At 44.7% G+C, this 23,423-nt stretch overlaps 1 protein-coding gene across 2 annotated transcripts in view; it reads right to left on the bottom strand.

The window, feature by feature from the left end:
• LOC140197168 (anion exchange protein 2-like) overlaps positions 1-23,423 on the bottom strand; it is a 252,556-nt gene that overhangs the window by 164,007 nt on the left and 65,126 nt on the right. The gene's annotated exons all lie outside the window — the stretch shown is intronic.

Here is a 23,423-nt window from a genome sequence, read left to right on the forward strand (position 1 = left end):
AACCTCCTGGCTCAGTCTTCAAACCCAACAGTCACTGGGCTTTGCAAAAAGGGACCTTCCATCTCCTACTAACACTTCATACAACTCCCCTCACACTGTGCTTCCACCAGTCACCCGGCAAACAAAAAATGCTCCGGGGGTGGGGGAAGAGGGGGAGGAACACACACACACACAGGGGGAGGGGGGGGGAGAGAGAGAGAGAGAGAGACAGGAGGGGAGAGACAGTGGGGACGGGGAGAGAGGGTGGGAGACGGGCAGAGCTGGAGAGAAACACAGATTAAGAGAGTGCGTGCATGAGAGAGAGAGCGCGAAAGCGAGAGAAAGCACAAGATTGCGAGAGAGAGAGATCGAGAGAGACAGACAGAGAGACAGAGAGACAGAGAGACAGAGAGACAGAGAGAAAGAGAGAAAGAGAGAAAGAGAGAAAGAGAGAAAGAGAGAAAGAGAGAAAGAGAGAAAGAGAGAAAGAGGCAGGCAGGCAGAGAGAGAGAGAGAGGCAGGCAGGAAGAGAGAGAGGCAGAGAGAGGCAGGCAGAGAGAGAGAGAGAGGCAGGCAGAGAGAAAGAGAGAGAGAGAGAGGCAGGCAGAGAGAGAGAGAGAGAGAGAGAGAGAGAGGTAGGCAGAGAGAGAGAGAGGCAGGCAGGCAGAGAGAGAGAGAGAGGCAGGCAGAGAGAGAGAGAGAGAGAGAGAGAGAGAGAGGTAGGCAGCGAGAGAGAGAGGTAGGCAGCGAGAGAGACAGGCAGGCAGAGAGAGAGAGAGGCAGGCAGGCAGAGAGAGAGAGAGGCAGGCAGAGAGAGAGAGAGGCAGGCAGAGAGAGAGAGAGGCAGGCAGAGAGAGAGAGAGAGAGGCAGGCAGAGAGAGAGAGAGAGAGGCAGGCAGAGAGAGAGAGAGAGACAGGCAGGCAGAGAGAGAGAGAGAGGCAGAGAGAGAGAGAGGCAGGCAGGCAGAGAGAGAGAGAGAGACAGGCAGGCAGAGAGAGAGAGAGAGAGGCAGGCAGAGAGAGAGAGAGAGAGGCAGGCAGAGAGAGAGAGAGAGAGAGAGGCAGGCAGAGAGAGAGAGAGAGAGGCAGGCAGAGAGAGAGAGAGGCAGGCAGAGAGAGAGAGAGGCAGGCAGAGAGAGAGAGGCAGGCAGAGAGAGAGAGAGGCAGGCAGAGAGAGAGAGAGGCAGGCAGAGAGAGAGAGGCAGGCAGAGAGAGAGAGGCAGGCAGAGAGAGAGAGGCAGGCAGAGAGAGAGAGGCAGGCAGAGAGAGAGAGGCAGGCAGAGAGAGAGAGAGGCAGGCAGAGAGAGAGAGAGGCAGGCAGAGAGAGAGAGAGGCAGGCAGAGAGAGAGAGGCAGGCAGAGAGAGAGAGAGGCAGGCAGAGAGAGAGAGAGGCAGGCAGAGAGAGAGAGAGGCAGGCAGAGAGAGAGAGAGGCAGGCAGAGAGAGAGAGAGGCAGGCAGAGAGAGAGAGGCAGGCAGAGAGAGAGAGGCAGGCAGAGAGAGAGAGGCAGGCAGAGAGAGAGAGGCAGGCAGAGAGAGAGAGGCAGGCAGAGAGAGAGGGGCAGGCAGAGAGAGAGGGGCAGGCAGAGAGAGAGGGGCAGGCAGAGAGAGAGGGGCAGGCAGAGAGAGAGGGGCAGGCAGAGAGAGAGGGGCAGGCAGAGAGAGAGAGAGGGGACAGAAGAGAGAGAGACAGGCAGAGAGAGAGAGGTCGGGAAAGAGGGGCATAGGCAGAGAGATTGAGGTCAGGAGAGAGGGGCGCAGGCAGAGAGATCGGGAGAGATGTTGCCTGGGTTTCATCTCCTAAGTTACAGAGAAAGGTTGAACAAGTTAGGTCTTTATTCTTTGGAGCGTAGAAGGTTGAGGGGAGACTTGATAGAGGTGTTTAAAATTATGAGGGGGATTGATAGAGTTGACGTGGTTAGATTTTTTCCATTGAGAGTGGGGAAGATTCAAACAAGAGGGCATGGGTTGAGAATTAGAGGACAAAAGTTTAGGGGTAACTTGAGGGGGAACTTCTTTACTCAGAGAGTGGTAGCTGTGTGGAATGAGCTTCCAGCAGAAGTGGTTGAGGCAGGTTCTATGTTGTCGTTTAAAGTTAAATTGTATAGATATCTGGACAGGAAAGGAATGGAGGGTAATGGGTTGAGCGCAGGTCGGTGGGAATAGGATAGGGTAAGAGTTCAGCATGGAATAGAAGGGCCGAGATGGCCTGTTTCTGTGTTGTAATTGTTATATGGTTATATGAGAGAGAGGCGCAGGCAGAGAGATAGGGGGTGAGAGAGAGGCACAAGCAGAGAGATCGGGGGAGAGAGAGAGATCGAGAGAGAGCGAGAGATCAAGAGAGAGAGAGAGGGGGGAGGGGGAGGGGGGCAGGCAGAGAGATTGAGAAGTGGAAACGAGAGGACGCATCCAGTAGAGTAGCTGTTCCTTCCTTAACAAATGCCCATCTTTCTGCAGTCCCACTCTCCTCCCAGTGGTTTGCACTATTTATATTTACAGTTTTGATTTTATATTGTATTGCTGCTGCAAAGCATCAAATTTCACAAAATATAAAACAGTGATAATAAACGTGAGTATGTCTCTGCATTGTTCTCCTATTCAAGAAAGGGAGTGGAGATAGCCCAGGAAACTATAGACCAGTGAGTCTTACTTCAGTGATTCGTAAGTTGATGGAGAAGATCCTGAGAGGCAGGATTTATGAACATTTGGAGAGGTATAATATGATTAGGAATCGTCAGCATGGTTTTGTCAAAGGCAGGTCGTGCCTTATGAGCCTGACTGAATTTTTTGAGGATGTGACTAAACACATTGATGAGGGAAGAGCAGTAGATGTACTGTATATGGACTTCAGCAAGGCATTTATATGAAGTACTCCATACAAAGCTTATTGAGAAAGTAAGGAGGCATGGGATCCATAGGGACCTTGCTTTGTGGATCCAGAATTGGCGTGCTCAAAGAAGGCAAAGAGTGTTTGTAGACGGGTCATATCCTGCATGGAGGTCAGTGACTAGTGGTGTGCCTTAGGGATCTGGTGTGGAACTCCTCTTCTTCGTGATTTTTTTTAATAAACTCGATGAGGAAGTGAAGGGATGGGTTAGTAAATTTGCTGATGGCACAAAGGTTGAGGGTGTGGATAGTGTGGAAGGCTGTCAGGATACAGCAGGACATCGATAGGATGCAAAACTGGGCTGAGAAGTGGCAGATGGAGTTTAACCCAGTTAAGTGTGAGGTGGTTCATTTTCGTTGGTCAAATATGATGGCAGAGTATAGTATTAATGGTACGACTCTTGGCAGTGTGGAGGATCAGAGGGACCTTGGGGACTGACTCCATAGGACACTCAAAGCTGCTGCACAGGTTGACTCTGTGGTTAAGAAGGCATACAGTGTATTGGCTTCATCAACCATGGGATTGAGTTTAAGAGCCAAGAGGTAATGTTGCAGCTATATAGGACCCTGGTCAGGCCCCACTTGGAGTACTGTGTTCAGTTCTAGTCACCACACTACAGGAAGGATGTGGAAACCATAGAAATTGTGCAGAGGAGATTTACAAGGATGTTGCCTGGATTGGGGAGCATGCCTTATGAGAAAAGGTTGAGTGAACTCGGCCTTTTGTCCTTGAAGCAGCGGAGGATGAGAGGTGACCTGATAGAGGTATTAATCTTGTGGATAGTCAGAGGCTTTTCCCCAGGGCTGAAATAGCTAGCATGAGAGGGCATAGTTTTAAGGTTTGGAAGTAGGTACAAAGAAAATGTCAGGGTTAAGTGCGTTGTTGTGTTTTTTTTTTAAAACACAGAGCGGTGAGTGCATGGAATGGGCTGCCGACAACAGTGGTGGAGGCGGGTACGAAAGGGTCTTTTAAGAGACTCCTGGATAGGTACATGGAACTTAGAAAAATAGAGGACTATGGGCAACCTTAGGCAATTTCTAAGTACGTACATGTTCGGCACAGCATTGTGGGCCAAAGGGCCTGTATTGTGCTGTAGGTTTTTCTTCTGTGTTTCTTTCTATGTTGTATTTTCTTAAACAACAGGAATTCTGCAGATGCTGGAAATTCAAGCAACACACATCAAAGTTGCTGGTGAACGCAGCAGGCCAGGCAGCATCTGTAGGAAGAGGTGCAGTCGACGTTTCAGGCCGAGACCCTTCGTCAGGACTAACTGAAGGAAGAGTGAGTAAGGGATTTGAAAGTTGGAGGGGGAGGGGGAGATCCAAAATGATAGGAGAAGACAGGAGGGGGAGGGATAGAGCCAAGAGCTGGACAGGTGATAGGCAAAAGGGGATACGAGAGGATCATGGGACAGGAGGTCTGGGAAGAAAGACAAGGGGGGGGGACCCAGAGGATGGGCAAGAGATATATTCAGAGGGACAGAGGGAGAAAAAGGAGAGTGAGAGAAAGAATGTGTGCATAAAAATAAATAACAGATGGGGTACGAGGGGGAGGTGGGACCTTAGCAGAAGTTAGAGAAGTCGATGTTCATGCCATCAGGTTGGAGGCTACCCAGACGGAATATAAGGTGTTGTTCCTCCAACCTGAGGAAGATGTCTTCCATATAGCTGTGAGAGTCAGTAGGCTTATAGTAGACATCAGTGGATAAGCTGTCTCCAGAGACAGAGACAGAAAGATCTAGAAAGGGGAGGGAGGTGTCGGAAATGGACCAGGTAAACTTGAGGGCAGGGTGAAAGTTGGAGGCAAAGTTAATAAAGTCAACGAGTTCTGCATGCGTGCAGGAAGCAGCGCCAATGCAGTCGTCGATGTAGCGAAGGAGAAGTGGGGGACAGATACCAGAATAGGCACGGAACATAGATTGTTCCACAAACCCAACAAAAAGGCAGGCATAGCTAGGACCCATATGGGTGCCCATAGCTACACCTTTAGTTTGGAAGAAGTGGGAGGAGCCAAAGGAGAAATTATTAAGAGTAAGGACTAATTCCACTAGACGGAGCAGAGTGGTGGTAGAGGGGAACTGATTAGGTCTGGAATCCAAAAAGCGTAGAGCTTTGAGTCCAAAAAGAAGCGTAGAGCTTTGAGTCCAAAAAGAAGCTTTGCTGAACATCTACGCTCTGTCTGCCAGAGAAAGCAGGATCTCCCAGTGGCCACACATTTTAATTCCACATACCATTCCCATTCTGACATGTCTATCCACGGCCTCCTCTACTGTAAAGATGAAGCCACACTCAGGTTGGAGGAACAACACCTTATATTCCGTCTGGGTAGCCTCCAACCTGATGGCATGAACATCGACTTCTCTAACTTCCGCTAAGGCCCCACCTCCCCCTCGTACCCCATCTGTTATTTATTTTTATGCACACATTCTTTCTCTCACTCTCCTTTTTCTCCCTCTGTCCCTCTGAATATACCTCTTGCCCATCCTCTGGGCCCCCCCCCCTTGTCTTTCTTCCCAGACCTCCTGTCCCATGATCCTCTCGTATCCCCTCTTGCCTATCACCTGTCCAGCTCTTGGCTCTATCCCTCCCCCTCCTGTCTTCTCCTATCATTTTGGATCTCCCCCTCCCCCTCCAACTTTCAAATCCCTTACTCACTCTTCCTTCAGTTAGTCCTGACGAAGGGTCTCGGCCTGAAACGTCGACTGCACCTCTTCCTACAGATGCTGCCTGGCCTGCTGCGTTCACCAGCAACTTTGATGTGTGTTGCTTGTATTTTCTTAAGTTTGCTCTGGAGACTTTCCCAACCACTATGGGAAACTATTGTACTCTCCCACATGCTCGCATTAATGAAATTCCCCCTTACCTCTCAATGACAATTCTGAACTAGCCTTAGCTCATCACTGATCCCAATCACATGAAGGCACCTTTCACTTTTGTTTAATCAAAACCTTTGTAGATTCATTTGGTCTGTTCGACATCCTGGGACTTGTCTGTTCCTGAAGACACATCTTATCTTTCTCCAAAACCTTGTGGAATGCAGAAAGGAAGTGACTGATCATAAAGGGCTGAATTTTGCAGGCATCTGCCTTCAATTTCACATACTCTCTCTCTGGTAATATTCAGAGTGTGAGAAAACCCAGAAAGATCCATAATACTGAGAAAACGTCAGGTAAGAGTTCTGATCCTAAGTACAACACTCACACTGAACAACTTCATCTTTAAAAACTATCACATCCACTTTTTTTTTTGCAGAAAGCAGTGTGGCTTCCAGCAACGAGCCTGCTGGGGAGTGATTATTCAGAAGTTATGAACACTCACAACACATGAAACTATCTGGTGACTACAGGGATAGCAAGGAATCACATCTGATCAGAAAGTGTTTCTAAGTCTTCACAAATTCTGGTCAGGATAAATAACATCAAAATGAAAGTTGCTCCACTTCTACTGCAATATCCGCAGTCCTATGACAGCTCAAAATGCTTAGCAGCTAGTTTCTTTTTTAAGCTTTATCATTGCAGGAACATAAGAAATTTGAACACAAGTTCTCAAACAGAGTTTACTGATCAGTGATCACCTCCCTGCTTCTTGCATCATCCCTATTCCGCACTCCATCATCTGGATCCTCCTATCATTCTTCAGCTCTTTGATCCACCTTCACCTCTTCTTTCTAGTCTGAAAGAAGTGACGAGTCTCAACCCTAAAGGAAGCGACTGCAGACAGTGGATCCTTTCATTGAACATTTTCAGAACTCACTAAATTCCGGCAGGGCACAAGAAAACTGGAGAGCAGCCAGTTGATTCCCTTGATCAAAAAAGGTGGATGACAGAAGGTGGTGAGCTATAGACCAAGCCATTTAGTTGAAGAGGAATAAACTGCAGCTTCCCTTCAGCAGCTTGAATGAGTTCATGGTTTCCCATTCAAGAGAATTGCTGCTGTACAGAGATTCCAACAACCTCAGTCTCATCAGCAGACATTAAAACAGGTGGGAAATAAAAGGCCAAGGATGCAGCAGAGATGACTGAGTCATGTCCAAGCCACAGGGATCCAGCTGGGACAGTGGTGTCTGGTCATGCAGGGCTGGGCAGCTTTCATCCAACCCACCTCAACAGGGCCCAGAGCAGAGACAGATGTAAATTTGCCCAGGAAGAGATGCGAGGAGATGTCAAGGAAGTGCATATCACCAGGATGGTAGGAATGGGGCAGCAGGGAGCTTGGACAAGGTGGGAGGGTGCGCTGAAGTGGAAGATCTTCTGGTCCAACACCTGGCAGGCAGAACCCCAGCGCATCAAGTTCATGATCCAGGTCGTGTACCATATCCTGCCTAGCCCAGCAAACCTTTTCGCCTGGGGCAAAAGTGAGGCACCATTTTGTACTCTCTGCCATGGCAGAGGGACCCTGGTATATATCCTCAACAGCCGCCTAAAGGTCCTGGGAAAAGACTACTTTCACTGGTGCCATAACGAGGTACTGAAGGTAGTGGCAGAAAGCACCTCCTCAGACATTAACAACAGTACGCACCTCTCCCAACCCATAAAGCCCATAGCCTCTCTCAAAACTGGAGGCCAACTAGAGCCTCAGCACAGACCACCAGTAGGTTTGCTCACCATGGATCTGACTGGCAACTGAAAGTCAATCTTGGGAAACAATTAAAATTTCCTGACCATCACATCATCCCTGAGGCCTGATAGAATCATTATGTCAGAAACCTTGAAGCAGGTGGTCATGGTAGAAATGGCAGATCCTTAGGAAGACTAGATTGAGAAGGCATTTGAACATAAGAAAGCTCAGTACCAGGAGCTGGTAGAACAGTGCCAGAGACGGGTGGAGGGCACGATGCAAGCCTATAGAGGTGGGGTGTAGAGGTTTTGCTGGTTGCTCACTGTGCAGAACCTACACTCTTCTTGGCATTACATAGGCTGCAAAGAAAAGAGCCATCAGGACTGTCACAGAGGCTGCTGAGCAAACCTCCAGATGCCTATGGATCAAAAGGTATGACTAGTGGACCAGTACTGCTGGAACACAAGCCAGAGCCTGATCAAGTCTGATGTTGAAAGACCTGAAACACCCGATGACCCCAGGTTACATCACTGATGATATGTCTTAGCACATCCGAGGATGCACCTCAGCATCAGCTTAATCAAACCTGATCAATCTGGTTTTAAGGAAGGTTTGGGAACCTGTAAAAGCAGCATATTTATATTCTGAAAGACATTTGACAATGTGACACACAGAAGGCTTATGCATAAATTTAAGAACCCAAGTTATTGGAAGAATCTTTTAGTATGGAATCAGAACTGGCTGTCTCACAGAAAGCAGACGGTTGGAATAAATAGCTTCTTTTCAGGCTGGTGGCTGTAATTAGTGGAATGACCTCAAGGACTGACTCTTGGCCCTCAACTGTTTACTATTTACATTCATGACCTGGAGAAGAAAACAAAATGTAATGTTTCTGAGTTTTCTAATTATGCAAAAATAGGTGCAGGGGCATGGTGTGCTGAGCACATTACAATTCTGCAATGGGCTGTAGTCCAATTGAGTGAATGGAAGCAAACCTGACAAATGGAGTGTAATGTTAGCAAATGTGAGCTCATGCATGTACTTCAGTAAGGTGAATCAAAAGGCACGTTATCATCTCAATGGAGAGAGAATGCAAATGAGTGAAGTTCAAAAGAATTGAGATGTTCTAGTGCATGAACAATAAAAAGTTAGCATGCAGGTCCAACAAATATTTAAAGAGAGAGACAACATTTTGCTCTCAATTGAATAGACAGGTATGCTACAATTCTGATCCTCCACACTGCCAAGTCAGACCATTAATTCTATATTCTGCCATCATATTTGACCTACCAAAATGGAACACCTCACACTTACCTGGGTTGAACTCCATCTGCCACTTCTCAGCCCAGTTTTGCATCCTATCGATGTCCCGCTGTAACCTCTGAAAGCCCCCCACACGATCCACAACACCCCTAACCTTTGTGTCATCAGCAAATTTACTAATCCATCTCTCCATTTCCTCATCCAGGTAATTTATAAAAATCATGAAGACATTGTTCATACAGACAAGATACTAAAAGGAACACACAAAAAATGCTGAAGGAACTCAGCAGGCCAGGCAGCATCAATGAAAAAGAGCAAACAGTTGATGATTTCGGCCAAGATCCTTCACTGGGACTGGAAAGGAAGGACAGAAGTCAGAATAAGAAAGAAGGGAGGAAGAAATACAAGGTGGCAGATGATATCAGAAGAGGAGGAGGGGATGAAGTAAAGAGCTAGAAAGCTTATTGGTGAAAGAGATAAAGGGCTGGAGAAGAGGGAATCTGATAAGAGAGGATGGAAGACCATGGAAGAAAAGGAAGGGGGAGGAGCACTAGAGGGAGGTGATGGGCAGGTACGAAGAGAAATGTGTGAGAGGGAAACAAGAATAGTGTATAGTGTGGGGGGCGGGGGGGCGGATATTACCAGAAGTTTAAGAAACCGATGTTCATGCCACAGGTTAGAGGCAATCCAGGTGGAAAATACAGAGTTGTTCCTCCAAGCAATAGAGGAGGACATGGACTGACATGTCAGAATAGGAATGGGAAGTAGTGGCCACTGGGAAATCCAGCTTTTTTTGGTGGATAGGGCAAAGGTGATCAACAAAGTGGCCTCCCAAGCAAAATTCACCATGGTGCTACACTGTTTCCTCAACCTGTCTCCTTGGGTTACTGATATTCCTGCCATAACTACACATTTAGAGCACATATCACCTGCTCTGCCCCTCAAATACACACCCCCACCTAATGAGATCATGGCCAATCTGTAACCTCAACTTTCCATTCAAACCTATCTGTGATAACCACTCAACAGGAATTCTGCAGATGCTGGAAATTCAAGCAACACACATCAAAGTTGCTGGTGACTGACGAAGGGTCTCGGCCTGAAACCTCGACTGTACCTCTTCCTAGAGATGCTGCCTGGCCTGCTGCGTTCACCAGCAACTTTGATGTGTGTTGGTTGTGAAAACCACTCACTCCATTACTTTTCAAAAAGTATAACCCACCTGTCTTGAAACTATTCAAAGACCGGTTCCACTGGTTTTTAAGGAAGGGAGTTCCAACGATTCACAAACCTCAGAGTTTGTTTCATTTGCTTTAAACAATAACCCACTATTCTTAAACAATAACTTCAAGCTCTATATTGTGCACAAGGGGAAACATCCTCTCCACATCCAATCTCCAGAGATCTCAGCTTCCAGAGAATAAATTCTCACAGTCCCACTGCCCCTCCACTCTGTTTCCATGCAACATACCCTGTCACGTGCCCATCAACATACCTTTGATTTATTTTGATGCTCAACTAAACTAAGAGGTTGGCGGCCAATGGACCTACGAGCAAGGCTTTGGGAGGTGAGAGGTGGGAGGATATGCACACATTCAGAGAGAGAACGTGTAAACTCCCACCAAACAGCACCTGATATTATATGCTGGGCAACCCCTAAGCACTATAAGTATTTGTGGTGCCCAAGACTTTTGTATAGTACTGTAGTCATTGTATATATTGCACTATATTGTTGCCATGAAAAAAAAATCATGACATATATGAATGATGATAAATCTAATTCCGATGAGTCTCTATTATAGAGTGAGAGTGGGAAGAAGGCAGGAAGAAGGGAATCATAGTTGGGAAAAGGGGAAGGGAAGGAGAGGGAGCGGGAGCAGGAAAAGACCAGAGAGATATTCTCTACTGATTATTAAGCCAATTGTTTAGAATCAAGTGATCTTGTCTGGTATCTCAGGGCTAAGTGTGCCTGCACCCACACCACTCTCTACCCCTGGCACTCCTTCTCTGCTACATGTTCCATACTCCTCCCGGGGCACTCCATTCTCACCATTCCCAAAATCCTTTCATCCCTAGATTTATGAACTTGTTCTCCACTCCATGTTGACGAATACGGTACAGCACTGTATGGAAGTCTTAGGCACCTTAGTTATATATATGTGTCTAAAACGTCTGCACAGTACCCCTGTACCTCTGTCCGACAGGGTAGCACAGCAGCCAGCACAACAATGTACAAAACCAGCAATATGAGTTCAATTCCCACCCCAGTAAGGAGTTCAGACATTCACCCTGTGACTGCCCCTCCCACATTCCAAAGATGGATGTGTAAGGCTTAGCAAGTAGTGGACATGCTACATTGGCACTGAAAGCATGGTTATGCTTGTGGGTTGCCCCAGCATATCCTTAGACTGCATTGGTTGTTGGTACAAACACCACATTACACTGTATGTTTTGATGTGACAAATAAAGCTAATCTTTTCTAATTAGTTCATAATTTACCAGCTCTTACCTCATTCCAAAATGAATCACAGATCTCAACATAAAATATTTTACAACTTATTTACCCCACTGTATACTCTCTATCCATCTGACCACAATAAGTATATCAACTGCAGTGGCCACAAAACTTCTCCATTCCCTTATCCAACAATTCCATCTCATTAGTCAAGCTACAGAGTTACAATGTTGCATAAGCCTGGACTTTATTCTCTGGAACAGAGTTTGAGGGGTAACCCCCTGACAGATGTATACAAGATCATGAAGAGCACAGACAGAATAAAACACATTGTCTTTTTCCCAGGGAGAGGCTGTTAAAAACAAGAGAGGATAGGTTTAAGATCAGAGGTGAGAGATTTAAAAGGGGCATTAGGGGCAGCTTCTGCCTGCAAAGGTGGTGCGTATCTGAAGCAACCTGCCAGAAATAGTGGTTGTGGTGAGTATATTAGCAACATTAAAACACCATCCAGTTAAGTATATGGACAGGAGAGGTTTTAGAGGGTTAAAGGCCAAACACCAGCAGATGGGACTACCTTGCTCAGCAACACAATCGGCCTGGAGGAATTGGGCTCCATGCTGCTATTTACATTTAACCAACATATGCTGACTTTCACTTAAAATCATGGGATTGAGGGCAATGGGGATCTGGCACAGAGACGTGGGCTGGATCAGCCAGTTCATATTGAATGATGGAGCAGGCTTGAGGGCACAGGTGACCAACTCCTGCTCCACTTTCTTGTCCTTTCTTGTGATCTTGTGTACAGAATCTCTATCATTTCAACAGGTTTAAATTCGATCAACCTTCAACACTTTAAAATTAAGGAAGGTTTTGAGAGAGTGAATAGAGTGAGTGCTTTTCCAGCAGAACAATAGGCTGCTTTATTTGTCACTATCAACATTGTAAAACATTCCAAGGCAAGTAAAAGGCACTGACAAATATTTGGCATTGAGTCACACAAGGTGATGCTTGCACACATAATCAAAAGGTTGGTCAGCAGCGAGGTTTTAAGAAGTATCTCAAAAAACAGTGAAGTAAAAATATCTACATGAACTGAATTACTGTTAAGAAGAGAGAGCTGGTTACCCCTCACCTGGAAATAATACAATATAGAATCTGCACTGAAAGATTTAAAAATAATATTTGCAAACAACAATGAAGATTAGTTATAGAATGTGAGGAAGGCTGTCCAATGATACAACAGGCTAGCAGATGGAGTCTAATCTGGATAAGTGATGCACTTTGGGAAGTAATGTGCAAAAGTATACAACAAAAAGACAGCACCCTGAGGACCACTGATGTACAGAGCTTCCTAAAATAGGTACATGAGTGAATAGGGTTGTGAAGATGGCATATACCATCCTTGCCTTCAGCAGACAGGCAAATGAGAATAAAAGTTGGCAAGCCTTGCTGCGACTGCATAAAATTTTGGTTAGGTCATATTTGGAGTACTGTGTACAGTTTTGGTCACACTATTAAGAAGGATGAGAAGGCTTTGGTGAGGGTGCAAGAGAGTTTATTTTCCACTAGAATGTTGCATGATTAGCTAAAAGGAGAAGTTAGACAAACTTAGATTATTTTTTTCTGGAGGCAAAGAGTCAATCCAATATAAGTTTATTAAGTTATGAGAGGCATAGACAGGGTACATAGCCAGTCTTTTTCCCCAAGTGCGGAAATATCAAATACAGGAGGACATGGGTTTAAGGTCATGTGCAAGGCAAATAATTTTTTTTGCATAATGAATGGCAAGCTCCTGGAACATACTGCCAAGAGGTGGTAGAAGCAGATACAGTAACAATGTTTAAGAGCTTTTAGATAGGCACATGTACAGGCAAGGAATTGGGGGGGGGGGGGGTGGAGGAACATTAACTATGAGCAGGCAGATGGGATCAATTAGATTTAAAGCATGGTTGATGCAGCCATGGTGGGTCAAAGAGGCCGGCCCATTTCAGTACTTTATAACTCAGAAGTTCATGAACATTATTATTACCAAAGTGTACATGTAACCATTTACAACCCTGAGATTCATATTCTTGCCGGCATACTCAACAAATAACCACAGTAGAATCAAGGAAAGACTGCACACCACCACAGCGGACCAGTGTGCAAACGACAACACACTGTGCAAATACAAAAAAAGAAACAACGAAATATTAATAAATAAGCAATAAATAGCGAGAATGTGAAATGAAGAGTCTTTGAAAGTGAGTCCGTATTTTGTGGAAACAGTTCAGCAAGGGGGCAAGTGAAGTTGAGTGAAGTTATCCCTCTGGTTCAACAGCCTGATGGTTGAAGGGTAATAATTGTTCCTGAACCTGGTAGTGCAAGTCCTGAGACTACTTTGTCCTGATGGCAGCAGCGAGAAGACAACATGACCTGGGTGTTGGGGGACCCTGATGACAGATGCTGCTTTCCTGCGACAACGCTCCATGCAGATGTGGTTAGCGGTGGAGGGGGCTTTACCCATGATGAACTGGGCCGTATCCACCAATTTTCATAGGACCTTTTGTTCAAGGCATTGATGCTTCAATACCAGGCCAAATGTTCGCAAACCTCTAAGGAAGTAGAGGTGCTGCCGTACTTTCTTTGTAATTGCACTTGTGTGTTGGGCCCAGAACAGGTCCTCTGAAATTATAACACAGGGGAATTTAAAGCTGCTGACACTCTCCACCTCTGATCCCCTGATGAGGACTGACTCATGGATCTCTGGTTTCCTCCTCCTGAAATTAATAATCAGCTCCTTGGTCTTGCTGACATTGAGTAAGAGGTCGTTGTTGTGACACCACTCAGCCAGATTTTCAATCTCCCTCCAATATGCTGATTCCTCAACACTTCTGATTCGGCCTATGACAGTAGTGTTGTCAGCAAACTTAAATATAGCATTGGAGATGTAGTTAGTCACACAGGCATAAGTGTAAAGCAAGTAAAGCAAAAGGCCAAGCATACAGCCTTGTGGTGAACCTGTGCAGACGGAGATTGTGGAGGTGATGTTTTTGCCATTCCAAACTGACTGGAGTTCGGCAAGTGAGGAAATCAAGGATCTAATTGCACAAGGAGGTATTGAGGCCAAAGTCTTGAAGCTTATTGATTAATCTTGAAGGGATGATAGCACTGAATACCCAGTTGTTGTTGATAAAGAATATCCTGATGTATGCACCTTTCCTGTCCATTTGTTCCAGGGTTGAGTGAAGCACAATAAAATGACATCTGTCATGGACCTGTTGTGCCAGTGGGCAAATTGGGAAGGATCAAAGTTACTTCACAGGCAGGAGTTGATATATTTCATCACCAGCCTTTCAAAACACTTCATCACTGTGGATGCCAGTGCCACTGGACAACAGTCATTGAGGCATGTTACCACATTCTTCTTAGGGACTGGTATAATTGAAACCTGTTTGAAGCAGGTGGTACCACACATTGCAGAAGTGAGAGGTTAAAGATCTCGGTGAGCACTCCAGCCAATGGATCAGCACAGGTTCTTGTTACCCGGCCAGGCACCCCGTCTGGACCAGGTGCTTTCCGTGGGTTCATCCTCCTGAAGGATGCTCTCATGTTGGCCTCAGAGACTGAAATCATACGGTCATCGGTAGCTGTGGGAGCTTGTGATGGTTCCTCCATACTTTGACGGACAAAGCGATTATAAAAGTTATTGAGCTCATCTGGAATCTGTGTCTCCTTGTAAGAGGTGATAACATTCATGCCATGCCACAGCTGTCAAGCATCCTTCATTGATTCAAGTTTAGTCCACAATCACCACTTTGCCCATGGGATGGCTTTCCAGAGATTGTAGCTGGACCTCTTGGAACTTCCTTGGTCGCCAGGCTTGAATGCCTCTGATCTGGCCCTCAGCAGATTGCGAATCTCATGGTTCATCCAGGGTTTCTGGTGGGGGAAAACCCTGAATGATTTTGTGGGGACACACTCTTCCATGACTAATTTTTTAAAGTCCGTGACAACCAAAGTCAACATGTATTTTTGATCCACTGGAGTTTGTTGAGGAAGTGACTGGTAGGGCGGATAAGGGAGAGTAGTGAATGTTATCTTGTGATAAGATCCCACTCAGGAGGTTGATCAACCGGGATACAGCACATGCAACTGGGTGTAATGTGCTGACATAGAATGAGAATTGATTACTGGACTGAAAACAAAGATTGGGAAAAAACAGACACTTGTCAGATTAGTAGGTGTGATTAAAGACACTGCAGGAATCAGTGCTTGGGCCCCATCTATTCACAAGCGATATCAATGATTTGGCTAAGAGGACCAAATATCATATTTCCAAGTTTCCTGATGATACTAAGCAAAGCATGAATGCGAATATTCAGGATGGTCTGCATCCCAGAGTGCTTAAGGAAGTATTCCAAGAAATAGCAGATGCATTAGTGATAATTTTTCAAAACTCTTTAGATTCTGGATTAGTTCCTGAGGATTGAAGGGTGGCTAATGTTATCCCGTTTTATAAAAAAGGAGGGAGAGAGAAACCGGGGAATTATAGACCGGTAAGCCTGACATCAGTGGTGGGGAAAATGCTAGAGTCAGTTCTCAAAGATGTGATAACAGCACATTTGGAAAGCGGTGAAATCATCGGACAAAGTCAGCATGGATTTGTGAAAGGAAAATCATGTCTGACGAACATTTTGAGGATGTAACTAGTAGAGTGGACAGGGGAGAACCAGTGGATGTGGTATATTTGGATTTTCAAAAGGCTTTTGACAAGGTCCCACACAGGAGATTGGTGTGCAAACTTAAAGCACACAGTATTGGGGGTATGGTATTGATGTGGATAGAGAATTGGTTGGCAGACTGAAAGCAAAGAGTGGGAATAAACGGGACCTTTTCAGAATGGCAGGCAGTGACTAGTGGGGTACCGCAAGGCTCAGTGCCGGGACCCCAGTTGTTTACAATATATACTAATGACTTAGATGAGGGAATTAAATGCAGCATCTCCAAGTTTGCAGATGACACGAAGCTGGGTGGCAGTGTTAGCTGCGAGGAGGATGCTAAGAGGATGCAGGGTGACTTGGATAGGTTAGGTGAGTGGGCAAGTTCTTGGCACATGCAATTTAATGTGGATAAATGTGAGGTTATCCACTTTGGTGGCAAGAACAGGAAAACAGATCTGAATGGTGGCCGATTAGGAAAAGGGGAGGTGCAACGAGACCTGGGTGTCATTGTACACCAGTCATTGAAAGTGGGCATGCAGGTACAGCAGGCGGTGAAAAAGGCAAATGGTATGCTGGCATTCATAGCAAGAGGATTCGAGTACAGGAACAGGGAGGTATTACTGCAGTTGTACAAGGCCTTGGTGAGACCACACCTGGGGTATTGTGTGCAGTTTTGGTCCCCTAATCTGAGGAAAGAAATTCTTGCCATAGAGGGAGTACAAAGAAGGTTCACCAGATTGATTCCTGGGATGGCAGGACTTTCATATGATGAAAGACTGGATCGACCAGGCTTATACTCTCTGGAATTTAGAAGATTGAGGGGGGATCTGATTGAAACGTATAAAATTCTAAAGGGATTGGACAGGCTAGATGCAGGAAGATTGTTCCTTATGTTGGGGAAGTCCAGAATGAGGGGTCACAGTTTGAGGATAAAGGGGAAGCCTTTTAGGACGGAGATGAGGAAAAATTTCTTCACCCAGAGAGTGGTGAATCTGTGGAATTCTCTGCCACAGGAAACAGTTGAGGCCAGTTCATTGGCTATATTTAAGAGGGAGTTAGATATGGCCCTTGTGGCTAAAGGGATCGGGGGTATGAAGGGAAGGCAGGTACAGGGTTCTGAGTTGGATGATCAGTCGTGATCATACTGAATGACGGTGCAGGCTCAAAGGGCTGAATGGCCTACTCCTGCACCTATTTTCTATGCTTCTATGTAGAGGCTCAAGGGGACATGGACAACCTGAGTAATAAGGCCAGATCATGGCAGATAGAATACAATATGGAAAAAATGCAGAGTCAGTCATCTTGCTAACAAAAGAAAAAATCACAATGATGTGAACAATTTTACTTACTGTGAATGCTGCCTATTCTATAGAGCCAGCAAGACCCTGTTCACAACTCCAACACAATTACCATCAGCTCCAGGTCCCAAAGCTCACCTACATAAATGTTTTTTTCTCTTTTTGTTTGCTTATTTTGCATGTGGGTTGGTCTGGCATGGCCAGCATTTACTGCTCATCCCTATGCCCTGAGAAGATGGGAACAAGCTTTCACTGTTTTTCTGGTGGAAATGGTCCCACAATGTTGATGGGTACTGGGGGAGGGGTCATTTCCAGAATTCAGACCCAGCAAACGGTTAAGGCAAGATGGTGTGCAAGTTGGAAGAGGGTCAACAGGAGCCATTAAAGATGGTTGTTAAGAACTAAATATGTAGGTGTGGGAAAGTACTCAGGCCGGGCCAGGACAACAAGCTTCCATTCTAGAAGACACTGATGAATCCTCAATTATTTTCACCAATCGGATAGATTAAACTCAAACTGATACCAGACAGAAGCATACTGTTTTGATAATAGTTCTGAAAACATAATCATTGGTATTCCTGAATAAATTCATTCATGGGTGGGGGGGGAATAGATATATAGATATGGGCAAGCACACTGAATAAGAAAGAGGAAATAAAAAACAGAACTATAATTGCATAATGATAGAGGATAAAGCTGTTTGAAGCATCTTCCCGTCCACTGAACAGATAAGACAAGAGGGTGAAATAGCATTTGGAGTTGGGATAGGAACCAGCAATGGAAGGCAGGGACAAAAAGTGAAGGAAAGAAAATAGATGTAGTAGGTAAAGGTCCTTCTTACCTCAGATAAAACACAGCTGAGATTCACTGGATTGATTCCTAGACCACAGGATGTCCTTTCTTCTTCCACCTTCTACCTCCACAAATCTTTGTGCCTCCAATCCATACCGACTAAGTATGTTTCCAAAATACATACAGAAGATGGAATGTCATGCTGCAGTTGTACAAGATGCCGGTGAAGCTGCACTTCAAAACAGAGTGCCTCAAGAAGGTAGCATCCATCACTAAGCAAATCTCACCATCTGGGACATGCTCTCTTCTTGCTACTACCATCGAAGAGGAGACACAGGAGCCTGAAGGCACTCACTCAAATTTTTAAAAACTTCTTCCCTTCCACCATCTGATTTCTAACAGACCAAGAACTATATAACAATTACAGCACGGAAACATGCCATCTTGGCCCTTCTAGTCCTTGCCGAACTCTTACTCTCACCTAGTCCCACCGATCTGCACTCAGCCAATAACCCTCCATTCCTTTCCTGTCCATATAGCTGTCCAGTTTAACTTAAAAGGCAACATCGAACCTGCCTCAACCACTTCTGCTGGAGGCTCGTTCCACACAGCCACCACTCTCTGAATAAAGAAGTTCCCCCTCATGTTACCCCTAAACTTTTGCCCTTTAACTCTCAACTCATGTCCTCTTGTTTGAATCTCCCCAATATTATTTGTTATTAACCTGTTATTAACTCTTGTTATTAATTTTTTGCACTATTTATTTTGTAACTTTTCGTAATTTTTATGTCTTGCACTGCACTATTGCTGCAAAACAATAAATTTCACAACAATCCTTATGTAAGATCTCGGCCCAAAGCGCCAACTGTTTGTTCCCCTCCATAGATACTGCCTAACATGCTGAATTCCTTTAGCAATTTGTGCACATTGTTTAAGACAGCGGTCTCCAACCATCAGACCGTGGACCGGTACCGGGCCGCAAAGCATGTGCTACCGGGCCGTGAGGAAACGATATGAGTCAGCTGCACCTTTCCTCATTCCCTGTCACGCGCTGTTGAACTTGAACATAGGGTTGTCAACTGTTCCGTATTTGCTGGGACATCCCGTATATTGGGCTAAATTGGTTTGTCCCATATGGGACCGCCCTTGTCCCGTATTTCCCCCGCTAAGGTAGAGTGTTCCTATGAAATCTTTCCTGTCGAAATGGCGTGAAGTGAAGAAGCAATTACATTTACATAGGAAAAATTTTTGAGCGTTCCCAGACCCAAAAAATAACCTACCAGATCATATAAAATAACACATAAAACCTAAAATAACACTAACATACAGTAAAAGCAGGAATAATATGATAAATACACAGCCTATATAAGGTAGAAATAATGTATGTACAGTATAGTCGGGAAGATGAAGGCAAAACTGATTTGTGGGGGAAAAATTGGCACGTGTGCACATCGTATCCGTACGTCACGCATGCGCACACAGGTGCCCGTGCAAGGCTTCACGGTCATGGTAGTCTTTCCTGGGGTAAAGTGTCCCGAGATTTGACTGCTACTTTTGTCCCTTATTTGGGAGTGAGAAAGTTGGCAACCCTAACTGTAAAAGACACGTTGAGGTGAACTTAACCCTACTTGAACACCCCTCACACCACCACCCCCCCCCCCCCCCCACTGGTTGGCCGATCCGCAAGAATATTGTCAATAGTAAACCGGTCCGCAGTGCAAACAAAGGTTGGGGACCCCTGGTTTAAGACTTCCAGAATCTTCAGAATCTCCTGTTTCATGACATATGTCAGTGATAATAAACCTGATTCTGCTCAGTTTTGGTCACCGTCCCATAAGAAAAGATTTATGAAGATGTTCCGGGATTCAAGGGACTCTGTTGCAGGGAGAAGTTAGGCAGGTTTGTACTTTATTTCTTGAAGCATAGGAGACTGGGAGATATCTACAAGATCATGAGGAGTATGCTGTTCATGAAGTGAATGCACATTCTATTTCTCAGGGCTGGAGAATCAAGAACTAGAGGACATAGCTTTAAGGTGAGAGGGGAAATGATTTAATAGGAATTTAAGGTGCAACTTTTTCACCCTTTTTCAACATGCCATGATTCTTTCATAGATTTATGTAGTTTATTTTATAGATTTATGTTTTTGGTGTCACAATAACTTTGCACTCCATGCCAACAAGACCAAAAAATTAATTGCAGACCTCAGGAAGGGGAAGTCAGGAGAACAACACCAGCCCTCATGGAGGGGTCAGCGGCAGAAAGGGTGAGCAGCTTCAAATTCCTGGGCATCAACATTTTGAAGGATGTATCTTCCACCCAACACGTTGATGCAATCGTGAAGGTACACCAGCGACTCTACTTCATTATGAGCTGAAGGAGATTTGATATGTCACAAAAGATTTCTTGCAAATTTCTACAGATGTATGGAGGGGAGTATTCTGACTTGTTACATCATGGCTGGAACAGAGGCTACAATGCACAGCATTCAGAGGCTTCAGAGGGTTTCAGACACAGCTAGCTCCATCATGGGCACAACCCTCCTCACCAAAGGCATCTTCAAGAAATAGTGTCTCAAGAATGCAATAGCCTTTATTAAGGATCCTCACCATTCAGTACATGCCCACGTCTAATTACTATCATCAGGGAGGAGGTAAAAGAGCCTTAAGACCTACACTCACTATCTCACTCTTTTTGCATTATTTTTTTATATGTTCTTATTGTAACTCAGTAATTATTTAATGTATTACATTGTACTGCTGCTGCTAAACAACAAATTTCAGAACATATGTCAGTAATAACACACACAAAATGCTGGATTTTGCTTAGGTTTTTGGCATCTGCAGATTTTCGCATCAGTAATAATAAACCTGACTAATTCAGGTGTCCCTGTTACTTCAAAACAATCACACCTGTCACTTACTCTATTTTACCATTCTTGTTCTTTGTCCAAACTGCATAATTTTACATGGCCGCAGATCAAATTTTATCTATTATCTATCACAAACAGCCCATGCCTGATTGCAATCTGTTACCATTCTCCTTGGAGATAACCACACTGTCAACATACATGTACTGTATATAACTTCATTAATGTCAGCACCAGATACAGGCCCTTCAGTCCAACCAGTCCGTGCTAACCCCAGTGCCCACCCAGTTAGTCCCTTTTCCTGAGTTCAGCCCATATTCCTTTACGTCTCACCCATCCATGTATTTATTAAGATGCTTCTTAAACGACACTATTGTACCTGCTTCAACCACTTCCCTCTGGCAACTCATTACATACAATATATTCACCACCCTCTGCGAGAAAAAGTTGCCCATCAAGATGCTTTTAAATTTTTCACCTCAGCCTAAACTTAAGTCTCCTAGTTTTGGACCACCCTAGCTTGAAGAAGACTGTTACTAACTACCTTATCTATGTCCTTCATAATTTTATACACATCTATAAGGTTGCTCCTCATTCTAAGTTCAAAGGAATAAAGGTCTAGCCTAGACAACACCCCTAACTCAGGTCTTCTAGTCCTGGAAATATCCTCCAAGTCATTTCTGCACTCTCTTCAGTTTAGCCACATCTGTCCTATAACAAGTGACCAAACTATACACAGTACTCCAAGTGCAGCCTCACCAACTACTTGCACAACTGCAACATTTATTTATTTAGATACAGCAGGGTACAGACAGCACTGGAAATTGAACCTAGGTCATTGGTACTGCAATAGTGTTATGCTATTGGCTAAGCCACCGTGCCACCCTCAAACATAATGCCCCAACTCCTATACTCAGTGTCCTGCTGGATGAAGGCCAGTGTACTAAAACTCTTTTTCACCACTTTGTCTATCTGTGATGTCACTTTCAACAAACTATGCACTTGCAACCCTCGGTCTCTCTGTTCCATTACACTCCCTAAAGCCCTGCCATTCTATGCCGTTTTGACTTTTCAAAAGGCACCACCTCACACTTATCTGTATTGAAACCCATTTGACACTCCTCAGCCCACTACCTTAACTGATCAACATCCCTGTAATCTACAACTTTCATTACCATTAACAACACTTAATTTTGTGTCATCAACAAATTTACTAATCAAGCTGTGCCATTCACATCCAAATTATTTATATAAATAACAAATAACAAAGGTCCCAACACTGCCCCTGCAGCACACAAATCACTAACCTTCATTCTGAAAAACAACCTCCAACCACCACCCTCTGCTTCCTACCTCTCGGCCAATTTTGAATCCAGCAAACTATCTCTTCCTGAATTCTATGGGACTTAACTTTCTAGATAGTATCTCAAACAAAATCAGTGTCTTCAGGACTGACAGCTGAGGAAGATTGTCTCTGAAAATCAACCATCCACCACTATTCTCCATGTTCAGCCTTGAACCCAATATACTCTTTATGCTGTTCTTGGCTTTCAACCAACATTTTGTGCAGGAGGTCATGAAGAGCTGTATGATCAACAAGAATTGCATTCTCTTCTCTAATCTCTGCCACTCAGAAAAAATTAATCCTGTTAGCCGAGAAAGATTTACCTTTAAGAAATGTACGCTGCTTCACCTTTATCACTTTCTCCAAGTGGCTATTTGTTTCTTTCCTAACTGTTTCTGTAGGCTTTGCCACAATAGGGCTTCAACTGATTGGTTCTATAGTTTGCCCAGCGTGAATGAATAAGGATGATTCACTAACTTCTGGCACCTCCTTACTGAATAAATATATATATATATAGTACCTCGGGGCTGTGTGCTGAGCCCCTCTGCTCAGTGTGACTAAGCATAGCTCCGATGCCATCTGCAGTTTTGCCAATGTTGTTGGCAGTATCACTAATGGTGAAGAGGTGGCATACAGGAGTGAGATAGGTCAGTTCCTTGAGTGGTGTCATAAAAACAACCTTGCACTTTAACATTGGCAAAAACAAGGAAATGATTGTGGGCTTTAGTAAGGAGAAGTCAAGTGAACAGGCACCAACCAGTACTCACTGAAGGAAACTACAAACAGCTGGATACCAACATCTTGAGCCCAGCAAGTAGATGAAACTATGAAGATGTGCCAGTGTTTCTGCTTTCTTAGAAGTTTAAGACACAACAAACTTCCACAGATGTACAGTGGAAAATATTCTGATTGTTTATAAGTATGATATGGAATAGAATCGGATTTAGAATCTGCAATGCACAGGAATGCAAGAGGCTACATAGAGTGGTGGATTCAGCCAGTTCCATTACGAGTCCAGCTCTCTCCACCGTCAAGGACATCTACAAGAAGCAAAGTCTACAAGAAGGAAGGTAACATCCATCATCAGGAAGCCCCACCATCATGCCCACGATCTCAGCTCCATGCTGCTAACAGGCAGGAGTTACAGGAGCCTGAAGACCCACTCTTCAAGGTTCAACAACAACTTCTTGTGCACTGCCAATGTGAAAAACCCTAATTTGAACTTGGCCTATATTTCCCTCAACTTGCACTAATGTCATGTTTACATTTGTTTGTTTT

This window comes from Mobula birostris, chromosome 1 (genome assembly GCF_030028105.1).
Source record: "Mobula birostris isolate sMobBir1 chromosome 1, sMobBir1.hap1, whole genome shotgun sequence".
Classification (NCBI taxonomy): domain Eukaryota; kingdom Metazoa; phylum Chordata; class Chondrichthyes; order Myliobatiformes; family Myliobatidae; genus Mobula; species Mobula birostris.